Source organism: Peromyscus eremicus, chromosome 2 (assembly GCF_949786415.1).
Source record: "Peromyscus eremicus chromosome 2, PerEre_H2_v1, whole genome shotgun sequence".
Taxonomy (NCBI): Eukaryota; Metazoa; Chordata; class Mammalia; order Rodentia; family Cricetidae; genus Peromyscus; species Peromyscus eremicus.
The window spans coordinates 149993881-150008341 of record NC_081417.1 but is presented as its reverse complement, the minus strand read 5'-3'; the positions used below and the strand labels follow the sequence as shown (position 1 = coordinate 150008341).

Sequence of the window (14461 nt, the reverse complement as noted above, 5' to 3'; positions counted from 1 at the left end):
GAGTGTGTTGAGATAGGATTTGCTTCTGATCCAGGTTACTTGGACAGTGATAGGATGGGGCGGGTGGCTCACAGCAGTCAGGGAAATCAACTACACCTTCCTTCTTCCTGTCTCTGGTATCACCTCAGAGAGTGTGGCTGCCCCCCCACTCCAGCCATGTGGTGTGTGTCCCTGGCTGTGGGTGAGCCTGGGTTTTGTGGTGAGCTCCACAGTGCAGCAGAGTTTGGGATGCTTTTCTGGGCAGTTAGGAGGTGGTGTGGCCCTGTTTGTGGCATGCCTCTGAACTCTGATGTGCAGGGCTGAGTCCATGGCTGGGGGGTGGGAGGGATCTGAGGCTTTTCCTCAGAAGAATCTAAAGACAGCTTCTATGGGAGAAGTCTCCAGGATGAAGTTTTCCATGCTTGAATTTTAATAACTGTGGGGTTTTTTGGTTTTGTTTTGTTTGGGTTTTTTTTTTTTTTTTGATACGCTAGACTCAGAAAGATGTCTACAGAGAAATAGCTGGTCATTTGATCTTACAGGTTGCTAAATTTTCTTAACATGTGAAAATGAAATGAAATCCCATAGCATAGCTGGGCATGGTGGCTCAAGCCTGTAATCCCAGCACTCAAGCAGAGGCAGGATTGCTGCAAGTTTGAGGCTAGCCTGGGCTATGTAGTGACTTCCAGGCTAGCCAGGGTTAGAATAAAAGGCCCCATTTCACTCCCTACCTAAGGGAGAAAAATCTTACAGCATGTATCCTGTATTTGATTATTTGGGTTTTCAGTACTGGGGAAGTACTTGGTGGCTGAGGCTGCCCGTGGCGAAGCTAGATTACAGGGGAGGAGAGGGGAGAGGCCTGTGCTGCCGGAGGCCTGTGAATGACTCCGTTCTGAAGCACCTTCAAGTAGGGAGAGGTGCTGTTCCCCAGGCTGTGTTATATGAACGTTTACTTTAAACTGTCATGTGTCGGGTGAACAATCAGGACGAAAGTCTTTGCCTTCCGGGAGCTTGGTGTTCAGACCAACACTGTATGCTGGCTCAAGAGAGAAATTACTTGTTGTCACTAGAGGCAAAAGGGAAACATAAAGACACAGACACCACTGGGCAGCTTGTGAGTTCATCCCGTTGTCTTATCAGCAGACTGTTTACTCCCTCAGTTTATTGTTGTCCTTCAGTTTTCCATTTGTTTGGCTTTGGGACTTTGTATTTGGAACCCCAGAAGTCTCCTGGGATCTCTCCCAGGATTCTGTGTTACTTCCTGCGTACAGGACATTGCAATAGTGTGCAGATTTACAGACTACATGGCATTTTTTTTTTCCTCCTCAGCTGGAGACTCAGGCCTCAGTCCCAGAAAGGGAAGGTGGTGGCTGCCATGCCCTAAGGGATAGGAGCCAGGCTGGCTCTGGGAGCCAGTGTTCTCTGGGGACACCCAGGACGGGGTCTGGGTCGGCTGAACTCATCTGAATGAAAGCTCTCTGTTCTCTGCTTTGTACTGCCTGAGTGCAGGATGCCAGGTCCTCGCAGAAAAGTTAGCGTTGTTTACCAAACCCAGGGGTGGAAGTCAGAAGTGGCAGACCTGGGCTAGCAGGCTCAGTGGTAGAGACTTGCCCAGTGTGTGGGAAGCCCTGGGTTCCATCCCCAGCACTTAAAAAGCCAGGCTGTGGCTAGCTCTCAGTAGCCCCCTTGGGTACTCAGGAGCTGCTGTTTACCTGGCTGGGGATGGAGCTGCTGTGGGGCTTGTTAAAGAGTGCTTTTATTTACAGACACTCATTTAGTTCTGAGCTCCCTGCTTCGGGTGGTGGCTGTGCAGTCTTTCTGGATCACAGTGGCAGTCTCTTCAAAGCACTTTCCTTTGGTCACTGTCCACAGCTTTCCATTTTCACTGGTGTTTCTTTAACATGCTGGTTATTGAAAGTGGGGTGCCTGCACCCAGCTTCAGTGTGTTGTCCAGCTCAGGCTCTGAATGTGACTTCACTGCCCCAGTCTCACTGAGTGAGGGTGGGGGCTGTAGGCATCGCCACTTTAGTGGGCACCTGACAGTCACCTCATGGGCAGCCAAACAGGCCCAGTACGGTGAGCTTCAGGGTGATGACGGTTAACACTTCCTCGGTCCAGGTCCTCACAGGGAAACTGTTCTGGGAAGGGAACCTGCCAGCCTCAGGCTGTGTCTCCGGCTGCTACCTGAGAATGTCATGGTCCCTCCTTGTGGGGGCACAAAGGAAAGCCACAGTGCTTCATGGCAGTTCACTGCCCTTATAAACTCTGTGGAAATCTCTAGATTTTTTTTTTTTTTTTTGGTTTTTCGAGACAGGGTTTCTCTGTGTAGCTTTGCGCCTTTTCCTGGAACTCACTTGGTAGCCCAGGCTGGCCTTGAACTCACAGAGATCCGCCTGGCTCTGCCTCCCGAGTGCTGGGATTAAAGGCATGCGCCACCACCGCCCGGCCTCGTTCTCTAGATTTTAAGAATAATTTTTTAAGGTCAAAATAGGAAAAAAACAAAAAACAAAAAACCAAACAAACAAAAAACCCAGCTGATGGCAATACCTCTGCCCTGGAGGCGGATGAATTAAAACAACCCAGCCAGACTTTTAGACAATGCAACCCACTTGGAGATTGTGCCAGGAATGCATAGGCTCCGTTGGGTTTTCAACGGAACATCTGCCTTCGGGGAGCAAAGTCTGCTCTGCTCGGGGACTGGCAGGAAGAAGAATCTGAAATGTCCACCAGGGTTGCCTGTAGTTTGTCCTGTGAGCTCTGAAAACACTTAACCCATTTTGATTGTGAAAATGAAGTGGGCTGACCTTGCAGAGCAGCTGGAGTAGGGCTCAGTGGGGAGCCTTTCTGTAGCTCAGCACATTACCCTGCTTCCCTGGGGAAGAGAGCAAGGGGGACTGCTGGGCCAGGGCTGGGACAGTGGCTCAGGTTCCCTGGTAGTGTCAGGTGGCCTCTGCCAGTGGACTGCACTCCGAGACCGCACTTCACGTTCTGAGGAACTACTGTCTGCCTGGGTTTTACCAGGACAACACAGCACCCTTTTTTACCTCTGAAATGTTCAGCTCAGACATCCGGCTGGATCCCCAGAGAGAGTGGACTCACCCTGAGCAGGGTGTGAGCAGAAAGGAGGAGCCTCCCAAGAGTTGTGGCCTTGGTGGCCTGTCTGGAGCCCCATGTGGGCATGCAGCTTCTCACCTCTGACCTCTAGGCCCAGGCCAGGTGCAGGGCTTCAGTCATGTCCTTCCCTTCACCTGTTCTGTGCTTCCTTTCCCCTGAAGGTTGGGGGTTGCTTACGCCCAGCGTTGCCCCAGCAGTCCAAGAGGCACTTTTACAGGAGCATGTCCCTTATCCCCGCAGGTCTACCGTTTCCAAGGTCATTGTTGAGCTGAAGATAGAGCTGCGTATTTAGATTCTAAAAGTTGAGTGCTGGGCTCAGTTGATTGTTCCTGCTGAATGGAGGCAGGGAGTGAGGCTCAGGAGAGAGCTGTGTCCTGGGATAGCCTGGCCCTCTGTCCCAGGTAAAGTTCTGACAGTTTCTTCAGCTGGTTCTTTCTAGAGTCTCACTCTTTGTTTTGTATAGCTCAGTTGAAATGTTGATCTCCTCACGGTCACTGGAGAAGGCTGATAGCGTGCAGAGGATACTCTCCACATAGCTGCACACTTGCACAGTGAGTTTATGTAAGCAGCGCATACCTGCGATCCAGGGCTCCTTTTGCTCTGTCCTGGCACAGGAGGAGCCTTTGGGGTCTGGCTCAGATCCTTCCTTGCACATGAGCATCCTGCAGGCCCCCCGTTTCGACCACCACAGCAGTCAGTGAAAATCATCAGCCCTCTGCCTGTGGTTTGAGCCTCTGACAGCCCTCTGTTGAAACCTGAGCCCTGCTGGTGTGGGGCTCTTTTAAGTCTTCCTATTCTTGGGGTTCATTTTCCATGGTGGCTAACTTCCCAGCATCCCTCACTAAGCACTAAGCTGGGAGAAGGGGAGACAAGGGCCTTGGGTTGGGCTCAGCACCCACCACCCTGCTCTCTGTCCTGAGTGCTGGTGTTTGTCGGCCCCTCTAGAAAGAGGGCCAGTGTGTCTGCCTTCCCCTTTTTCTGATTGCACTGTCTTTGTTCTAGCTTCAGTCTAAGCTCTTCTTGGGGTCATGACCCATAGGCTTAGTAAGTCTGCCTTATATGGAGCATAGAGGTGAGAAATAATTGTTTTCTGGCGTCTGAAGCCCATTTCCCCTAGGCTGTCTCTTTACACAGATTGTGTTCATCTGAATCATTTTATATTTTATTTACCAAAGTACTGTACTTGGCTATTTGCAGTGTTTTAAGAACCAAATGTTTTTTGTGTTTTTGATCTTCAACACTTGGTGCAATAGAAGCCGCAAAGACGTGCCACTTTATCTTTGAAATGGATTTTGTATACCAATAAATTCTAGTTTAAAAGCAGAGTTCAGGTCGGTTTGTTTTTGCTTGCTTGCTTGCTTGCTTGCTGCCTGGGATTGTTTGAAGCATGCACTCTACTGTGGAGCTACAGCCTTGACTCGATGGTTCTCACCAGTATCTGACCACTACTTTGAGTGAGAGGGACTGAGAAAGCATGTTGGGAAATGTCCTTTCCAAAGACCTTTGTGTGGGAGGCTGGAGGTGCTTAGACTAGGGATTCCAGCTGGGTGGTCATTTGGGACCGGGCAGAGGTAGCATGGATGTAGTATGGCCATCTCATGGCCGGGCAGACCATTGTTAAGATGTAACTGGCAGCCAGGTGGTGGTGGCACACCTTTAATCCCAGCACCAAGGAGGCTGAGGCAGGTAGATCTCTGTGAGTTTGAGGCCAGCCTGGTCTACAGAGTGAGTTCCAGGACAGCCAAGGCTGTTGCACAGAGAAACCCTGTCTCAAAAAAACAAAAACAAAACAAACAAACAAACATACAAAAGAACTACTGGCACCGCAAAACATGTCTGATAAGCAGTGTGCCACCTTGAGAATTAAACCCTGCAAGACACCACCAGCATGGCTTCCTCTTGTACTGCCCTTCAGGGCACTCAAACAGTCCATGTGCCTTGTTCAACAGAATTCATCAGTTGCCCTGTTCTGATTCGGCTTTGGCTGGGCTGCTTGGGAAATGTCTGCTCTTAGACCACGCTGATGCACATTGAGAGCTTTGGGCTTAGGAGGATGGAGATCAGTCCAACTGCTTCGTAGATTCTGGCTCTGCAGAAGGAAACGGCTCTGAGTCATGGTAGAGGGGTTTGGGTATTCTGTTTGTGTTAAGTTTTGTCCTAGTTAGGGTTTCTATTGCTGTGAAGAGACACCATGACCATGAACTCTTATAAAGGAAAACATTTAATTGGGCCTGGCTTGCTTACAATTTCAGAGGTTCAGTCCATTATCATCATGGCGGGGAGCATGGCCGTTGGGAGTATGGTGGCTTCTAGGCAGACATGGTGCTGGCTACATATTGATCAGAAGGCAGCAGAAAGTGGTCTGTGTCACTGGATGTGGCTTGAGCATATATGAAACCTCAGAGCCCACCCCCACAGTGACACACTTCCTCCAAGACCACACCTACTTCAATAAAGCCACACTTATAGTGCCACTCCCTATGAGCTTATAGGGGCCAACATACATTGAAACTACCACAAGTTTAGTCACCCATCCAAACATCTGAGAATCCATCCTACAATGACATACTCTCTGGGTCTTTGAAAACAACCAGGGACCTGTTTACCAAAGGCTTCCAATGTAGGAATGAAAGCAGACATAACCATGACTCAGGAGAACATGTAGAGTGGACGCTCAGTTGAGAGTGTGCTTGCCTTAAAGCGTGAAGCCCTGGGTTCCTTCCATCCCAGCACCACATAAGGGATACGGAGGTGCATGTAGAATAATCCCAACACTTGGGAGGTAGAGGAGAATCAGGAGTTCAAGGTCAGCCTGGGCTATATGAGGCCCTGTCTCAAAAACAAAACAGCAAAGGAACCCAAACACACAAAACCAAACGATGATCTAAAGAAAGGCTGAGCAGATGGCTCAGGAGTTGAGAGAAATTAAGGGAAGCTTCGTGTTTTTGCAGGAGAGGGGAGGTAGATACAGAAATAGGGAAAGTGCTCTGTAGCAAAGGACCAGCGTAAACCAAGCCCCGAGTGGGAAAACCGTGCTTTTAGTGTAGGGCTTATCTAGAATACACGGCAAGTTTGGAGGGAGACTGGAAACATTTCGTCAAATGCTTCTTGGAAGACCAGTGCTGTGCTGCTTCCTGGGTGAGGTCTAGAGAGGAGCATGCTTAGGTCCAGCTGGGCTGTGTGTTGGGGGTGTGCCCTTGGCTCTCCTGCATCGTGTTCTGGGGATGTGGCAGGTAGCAGCCCTCCAGGAGAACTCCCACAGCAACTCTTCTGGCAGCTTCACCTATTTGCTTTGGGGACATCAGCTCAAAGGCATTGAAGGCTAAAGGCTCTCAAATATGCATCCACTGAAGTTCTTGCTCCCATGGTAGGGAGCCTAGGGGCTGGTCAAGTGAATTGGTGTGGTATTTACCAACGGCGTATGGTGCCTGTTTCCACAAACCGTTCCAACTGAAGCAGGCATTTAGAAACTGCCTTTGCTAAGAGCACTGACTCTAAAACTGGGCCTCGGAGGCAGCTGAAAACGAGCATCCCTGCCTTCATTTGGTGTCTGTCTCCTTTACTCTGGCTCAGACTCCTGCTTGACTCTGCAGGGACCAGTCGGTTTCTATGGTGCATCTCTGCCTAAACATGTCTCATCTCCCTTCAAGACCAAAAGACCATTGTCTAAACCTGCAGTCACCTTGGATTCCAGGAAGAACAAATGTGCAGGACATAGAACTCAAAGGATGATGTCCCTGTAGAGGCTGCAGCCTAGAGTAGATCATCCTGTAGAGACCAGATTGGACCCTTGGTGATAGCAGAAATTAACAGATTAACATTCAGGACCAGAACCGAGGCCATGATGGGCAGGCCCACACCTTAAACCAGGACTGCTCACACATGCCTCTTGCCTCCTGCCCCAATTATTCCTCTGTTTAAATGTCAAGTGCTTATCAGCATTCCCGAGATCAGTGTGGGATCATGAGGCTTCCACTCTGTTCCTCTTCCCAGGCTGTTATTTAAATCTCCTCTCTGCTCTTTGGCATTCTGTTTTGGGTTTTTTGTTGTTGTTTTTGTTGTTTGTTTTTTGAGACAGGTTCTTTTGTAAACCAGACTGGCCTCAAACTCACTATGTAGCCGTGGATGATTTTGAACTCCTGACCCTCTGTCTCCATCTTCTGAGTGTTAGAAATATAGTCTTTTGACGGGAGGTGGTGGCATACACGTTTAATCCCAGCATTTGGAAGGCAGAGGCAGGCAGATCTCTGTAAGTTCAAGGCCAGCCTGGTCTACAGAGTGAGTTTTATGACAGCCAGAGCTACACAAAAAGAAATGAAGAAAGAAAAAAAAAAGAAATAGAGTCGTGCTTTACCATCTCCGATTTATGCAATGCAGGGACCGAACCCAGGACTTCCTATATGCTAGGCAAGCACTCTACCAAGAGAGCTATGTTGCTTTTAGAATTCTCTAGCTCTTTCATTGGGTACTGGAGATCCACCTGCCTCTGCCTCTCAAGTGCTGGGATTAAAGGCATGCGCCGCTGCCGCCACCACCACCCGGCTCCAGGCACTCATTTCAATCTCAGAACTTCTCGGGAGGCTGGTGGATCTGCCCCGTCATAATTAGGCTCTTCAGTTAATGCAGGAATTCTGTTGTGACGTCTGCTCATTTATTCAGCACCTATTTAATGCAGCACGTGGTGCATTGCTTTTGTTAGGAGCAATAGCACAGACAGGAACAGCCTGGTCCAAGATCAAAGATGGGAGCAGAGGCAGGACGAGGACCCAAGGCTGCCTGCCATGAAGGGACCCAGATAACTGGGATGAGTGGCACCAGGAAAGATTCGGACACACGCTTGGCAGTTTGGCAGAGGTTGACACCCACTCCAGTTCGGAAAGGTGGGACTTGGAATGCACTTGAATTGAAACACATGTGCTTCTGTGTTGAGGGAGCTGCTGCACAGTGGACCGACAACAAGCAGTCCATGGGCATGTCCTGGAAACGGTGAGGATGTGGAGAGGGGTCCCAGCCTTGACCCCTGAGAGGAAGCAGACCCGTAAATGCTCTGCAGGAGTGAGGTCTGTTAGGACAAAAGACCGCCAGACCATGACTGGGCCTTGAGGTGGGAGAGCATTGAAGAGGAACGATACATTCAAATCAGTTTAGCACACCAGGCCTTAAAGGAACAGGGAGGCTTTCCCTTCAACCCAGAGAGGAACTTTGTTAGAAGATAAGGTAGAGAGCCTCTATGGACAGCATCCTGTCGGGTGTGGGTGTCATAGAAATCCCACAAACAGAGGATATGTGACTTCCATAAGTTTTCAGGGGCTGGCAGGAAGTTTTATGTGGTATGAGTTAGTCTGGGATAGCCTGCATGATTTACAAGGATAGCCTACATGATTTATGGGGATGAGCCTACATGACCAGAGAATGGAGGCGCTAGGTACGGATAGGACCATTAACTAGGGGCTGTCAAAACTACAGCATAGATTGGCTTCTTAACTCTGTCCTAGGGAGAGCTGTGGTGGGGTGAGGCCTGATTTCTTCAGGCTGTGCGATCTGGCCTCTCAGAGTGACAACTGTCTTCAAAGGACAAGCTGTGATCTAACAGTACCAAGCCTTAAATGCCAGGGGCTGAGGGACCACAGGGAGCTGCTGAGGAATTGTGAGGAACCAAAAGGAGACACATGGTAGAAATCAGAGGGGTATCAGCGGGTAGGATGGAGACTGGAGAATGGAGGTGTCTGCCACTTGACTGTAGCTTCTCTCTACAGCATCATGGGAAGAAAGAAGTATTGAGCCTTCAACCCACAACTGCAAAGAACCCCAAAGAAGCAGATGAATGGCTGTGATATCATAATTAGGCTCTTCAAATAACTCAGGAATTCTGTTGTGTTTTATAATCACTTATTCAGCGGTGATTTAATGGAGCACTTTGTGTTAGGGGCACAGTAGGAACAAAAGGAAAATCAATCCAGATGCTCACAGAATTGGAGAGAAAAGCTATGAAATATCCATGCCCCCTCCCCAGCCTTGATGTAGCCCCTTGTTTCATTTACTCATCCATCCATCCCTTCATCTGTCCATCAGTCATAGACCCATCCATCCATCCATCCTCCACCTTGCTCCTACCCAGACATGCATCCGTGCACACGCTGTTGTGAGATTCTGAACAAAGAGATGAGACCTGGAAGCAGCTTCAGGAAAACAGACTTTAATCACGTTAACAGTCTCAGTTGAAAAAAACAAAAACCAAGGGACTGATAACAATAAAACAGCCTGAGCTGGCGCACGCCTTTAATCCTGGCACTCGGGAGGCAGAGGCAGGCGGATCTCTGTGAGTTCGAGGCCAGCCTGGGCTATAGAGTGAGATCCAGGACAGGCACCAAAGCTACACAGAGAAACCCTGTCTCAAAAAACCAAACCAAAACAAAACAAAACAAAACAAAAAAACCAAAATAGGGCCTGACCTTAAGGTGGGATTCCAAAGAGGCCCCGATATGGAGGGAGGCTGATCAGGAATGTAGCAAGGTGTCTTCCTTCGGGTTTCTGTTGCTGTGAAGAGACACCATGACCACAGCAACTCTTATAAAGTAAAACATTTAATTGAGGTGGCTCGCTAATAGTTCAGAGGTTCAGTCCATTATTATTGTGGTGAGATGTGGTGGCATGCAGGCAGACATGATGCTGGAGAAGTAGCTAAGAGTCCTACATCTTGTAGGCAACAGGAAGTGGTCTATTTCGATGGGAGATCAAAGGAGATCTCAAAGCCCAACTCCACAGTGACATACTTCCTCCAACAAGACCACACCTACTCCAACAAGGCCACACAAACTAATAGTGCCACTCCCTTTGGGGTCATTTTCTTTCAAACCACCACATTCCACTCCCTGGCCCCCAAAAGCTTGTAACAGTATCATAATGGAAATGTGTTCAGTCCAATTTCAAAAGCCCCTATAGTCTTATCACAGTATCAACACTGTTTAAAAGTCCAAAGTTCAATTTCTTCTGAGATTCATGCAATCTCTTAACTGTAATCCCCTATAAAATCAAAATCAAAAAGCAGACCACATACTTCCAACAGATAATGGCACAGGATATACAAAACCATTCCAAAACGTAGGGAAGGGAGCATAGTGAGGAAATACTGGACCAAAGCAAGACCTAAAACCAGCTGGGCAAACTCCAAACCCTGCATCTCCGTGTCTAATGTCAAAACGCTCTTCAGATCTCTAAGTCCTTCCAGCTTTGTTGACTGCAACCACTTCTTTCTCTTGGGCTGGTTCCACTCCCTGTTAGCAGCTCTCCTCTGCAGGTATCCCATGGCTCTGGTGCCTACAACATCTTGGGGTCTCCAAGGCAATCCAGGCTTCACCTTCACAGCTTCACGCAATGGCCTCTTTTGGCCTCCATTCAGGGACACCACTGACACATGCCTGGCCTCAGCTTTTCTTAGTCACAGAGCAAATTTCATAGCCCCTTTCTTCTATTCTTATAGCCAGAACCACGTGGCCAAAGCTGCCAAGCTCTGCTGCTTACTGAGGCTGGAACATGGCCTCCTTGTTCAACTATATCTTCACCAGCTTCCTGCTTTTGATGGTTCCCTTCACTGCCTAAGCTTGGCTGTTCTGAAACTGGATCTGGAGAACAGACTGACCTCAAACTCAGAGATCTGCCTGCCTCTGCCTTATGAGTGCTGTGATTAAAGGTGTGCACCACCACACCTGACTCTAAGCTTTTCTTTAATTCCTTTCACAAGTTGGAAACTTAGCTGGGTAGGATCCTGCCCTGAGGTCACCACTCCCTTTATTCCATTTCTTAATATGTTTATCTCCTTGAACACAGGATTTAGCTCCATTCCACTTCCTGGTGCTCCTTTTTGCCTCAAATTTTACATTTTCTTGCTCCTTGTCATTATAAATCTGTATAAGAGTGACCAGTAATAACCACACAACAGAGTCAATACTAGGCTGTTTTGAGATTTCCTCTGCCAATGGAATTAATCCAAATTTCTTCACTTTTACCTCAGGCAGATGTGAGAGCCAACCATACATTTTACATTTTAATTACTATGCCTAAGCGATCAATGAAACAAAAATTCCTCTGATCTACAAGCCACTTGCCCAAGGACAGATAGTTCATGAAATGCTGGAAGCTATTGTTTATGGGAGATAACGAGTCACATGTTTTTCATTCCCCTAAACAAGTTTGCTTGACCCATCCGCACCAATGTGCTTGATCACATGTGGGCAGGAGGTTCACAGACTGGAGGTATGTCAGGATGTATGCTTGCCCTTGATTGGATGTAGGCTGGAGGTATGTCAGGATGTATGCTTGCCCCTGATTGGACCTGATGAGAAATGCAATGAATTATGGGTTTTCCTTCTTAAGCTGCTGCAAACTGTGATTCTGGGCCATTTCCTGAGAACCTAGGTATGTACTTGGCCAGATCTCATCCACCTGGCCAGTATTTAACTACAGCTTCAAATCTGGCTTTAAACTGTGGTAGTGGTCTTAGTCTCAATTGGTGGGATTAACATTTTCTGGAGGCCCCAGCAAGATTCAGACCACCCATCCAAATTCTAAAGCTGGACCTTCACTCCAGAATTCCGGGGCTGAGGGGCCACTTCAGAAGGCATGTGCTTTGAGATGTTCCAAGGCTCCAAAACTGCCTGAAGTTTGCAGACTATCAGAGTGAACTGCCATGCTGAGAAATGCAGCAAGCATCTCCGGAGGCCTCCTGGTTAGTCATAGTCTGGTTCTGTTCTGTGGGACCCCTGTAGCCAGAAGTTTCTGTCCCACCAGCGACTCCCAAATACCCAGCAGCTATTTCCCAAATAATTGACTTGGAGGCTTAATATTACTTATCGATGCTTGGCTGGTAGCTCAGGTTTATTACTAATTAGCTCTTACACTTAACCCATAATTCCTATCTATGTTTAGCCACGTGGCTTGGTACCTTTTCTCAGTGTGGCATTTTCATCTTGCTTCCTCTGTGCCTGGCTGGTGACTCCTGACACCGCCTTTCTCCTTCCCAACATTCTCAGTTTGGCTTTCCCACCTGACTTCCTGCCCAGCTACCAGCCTGTTAACTTATTATTAACAATAAGAGCAATGCACATTTACAGTGTACAAAGATTATTCCACAGCATTTCCCCCTTTTTGTCTAATTAAAAAAGGTTTTAACTTTAACGTAGTAAGATTATATACAACAAAAAACAGTTATTAAGTAAGAATTACAGTAACACTATCTAATCTATTTGCATTTGGCAAAATTAGAGAAGATACTTAATTATCTACCTTATCTTGGTGAGTCTAAAGTTTTGTATCTAATTTACTTTCTATTAGAACTAAGGAAAACTATTATAACTATTTTGTCTTCAACTCCATCAAAGACCCCAGAATGGTGAAATGTTACCAAATGACAGGGACCTCAAGCTGCCTGGACAGTCACCCAAAATTCCTCTGCAACATTGGGGCATCCATCTTTGGCCTACAGGCCTAGTATATCTGACAGACTCATCTGTAAAGGAGGATTTTTGAAGAACTGTCCAACCTATTCTTGACAAAGTTCTACAGTCAGTTTCTTTTGTGTCCTGCTTGTCCAATTTGTACAACAAACTGTCAGCAGTTGAGGCAAAGGCACTTTCTTTGCCCACATGGCTAGCTTTTGCCATAAAGAAAATAAACTCCATATGGAATTTCTTCGATGCCCATCATCTTCTCTGAAGTAGATTGGTGCTGCCAGGAGCAGACATGTCTCACTGTCATGAAAAGCCTTAGGTTATTAAACATTAAATGCCATGTTCTGTAGGTCTTTGAATGTTTGAAGATTGCCTATGTATCTGAAATATATCTCTGTATGACCTTGAAAACATACCTAACATGACTACAAGTTTGCTAATATAGATGACTGTTAATCTGTTTTTCTTAATTATATATTACTTTTTTTTATATATATTACATTTTAAATGAGCTGCATAAACATAATACCCTAAAGAAGAGTAGAAATATACATACAGTATAACAAAATTAACTTTAAATTTGTACCAATAAACCCAAATCCATACTAATATAAAATTAGTAAAATTAGTAGTTGTTTTTTTTTTTGGATTAAAGTAGATTCAATCATCTACCCTTTTATCCTATCATTTCTATATCCCCCATTTTCTTTTCAGAACAAGATCCCTAAATCTAATCTCTTTTGTTTAGCTTTTTTCCTGATCATTATCCATAACTACTTGTACCAACCCCCTTAAATAATGACAAATATCCACAATTTGTTTTTGGGAATATGGGCATAGTTCTCTAGACTACTTCCTGACTAGGGGTACTGATAATTTTAGGGGGACCCTGAGAAAATTTAGGATAATGGTTAAGTCTTTGCTGGAGTAGTCTATGAGGCTGGATCATCTTAGCCTTGAAGCTGTTCTGGATACAGAACTCAGAGGAAACTGCAACAGAGGTGCTCTGAAATGTTGGATCATCTGGGCCATCTGTTCCCATCAGAGATTTTCCAGGGGGTCTTCCCTGATCAAACTTTAGTTTTCTTTTTTTTTTTTTTTGGTTTTTCGAGACAGGGTTTCCTCTGTGTAGCTTTGTGCCTTTCCTGGAACTCACTTGGTAGCCCAGGCTGGCCTCGAACTCACAGAGATCCGCCTGGCTCTGCCTCCCGAGTGCTGGAATTAAAGGCGTGCGCCACCAACGCCCAAACTTTAGTTTTCTTAACCCAGAATGAATCCACAGCCTCTTATTTCCTGTGGAAACAAAAGAATAACCTCTTCTCCAAAGCAACATATCTTTTGACTTAAATTTTGAAGTCAAGGCATTTTTAAAATATAGGGGTTGGATTAATCCAGCAACATTTATAATCAAATGTCTCTCAGCAGCTGTTGCTCCTTCCTCAGCTGTCAGACAGTTCAAAGACAACACAATAACATACAGTATCCAGACTGTGTATTTTCCATCTTTATGTGGCTTTTTATATTACTTTACTCCCTTTTTAAGGATTTTATTATTTTAAACCTATGTATTTCTTTTTTATGACTGTCTATACCTTCTCTTTACTCTCCCAAGCCTACATATATTTTTAAACACTGTAACTGGCTTAGAGGTTTTTTGTTTTTGTTTTTTAGTCTATCTTTATATCTCTATCTTTTTCTGACCACATGAGCATTTAAGCTGCTAATTGGGCGTAGCTAGGACTAAAGCTGCAGCTTTAGTAGCTAGCTCTGCCCCATTCCTTGGTTCCTTGAGAAGCTAGTCTCTTGGCAGAGGCACATTTACAGCCAGCTCTGAAAGCCATGTTTACTGTTCCAACTCTGGGGAGTTTTGGGGTCCACACCACCACCGAGTAGTGTGCCACCCACAGCTCATAAACCCTATT

At 46.5% G+C, this 14461-nt stretch overlaps 1 protein-coding gene across 1 annotated transcript in view; it reads left to right on the top strand.

Moving 5' to 3' along the window:
* Positions 1-14461, top strand: part of Otud3 (OTU deubiquitinase 3) — a 39460-nt gene that overhangs the window by 18165 nt on the left and 6834 nt on the right. The window lies entirely within an intron of this gene.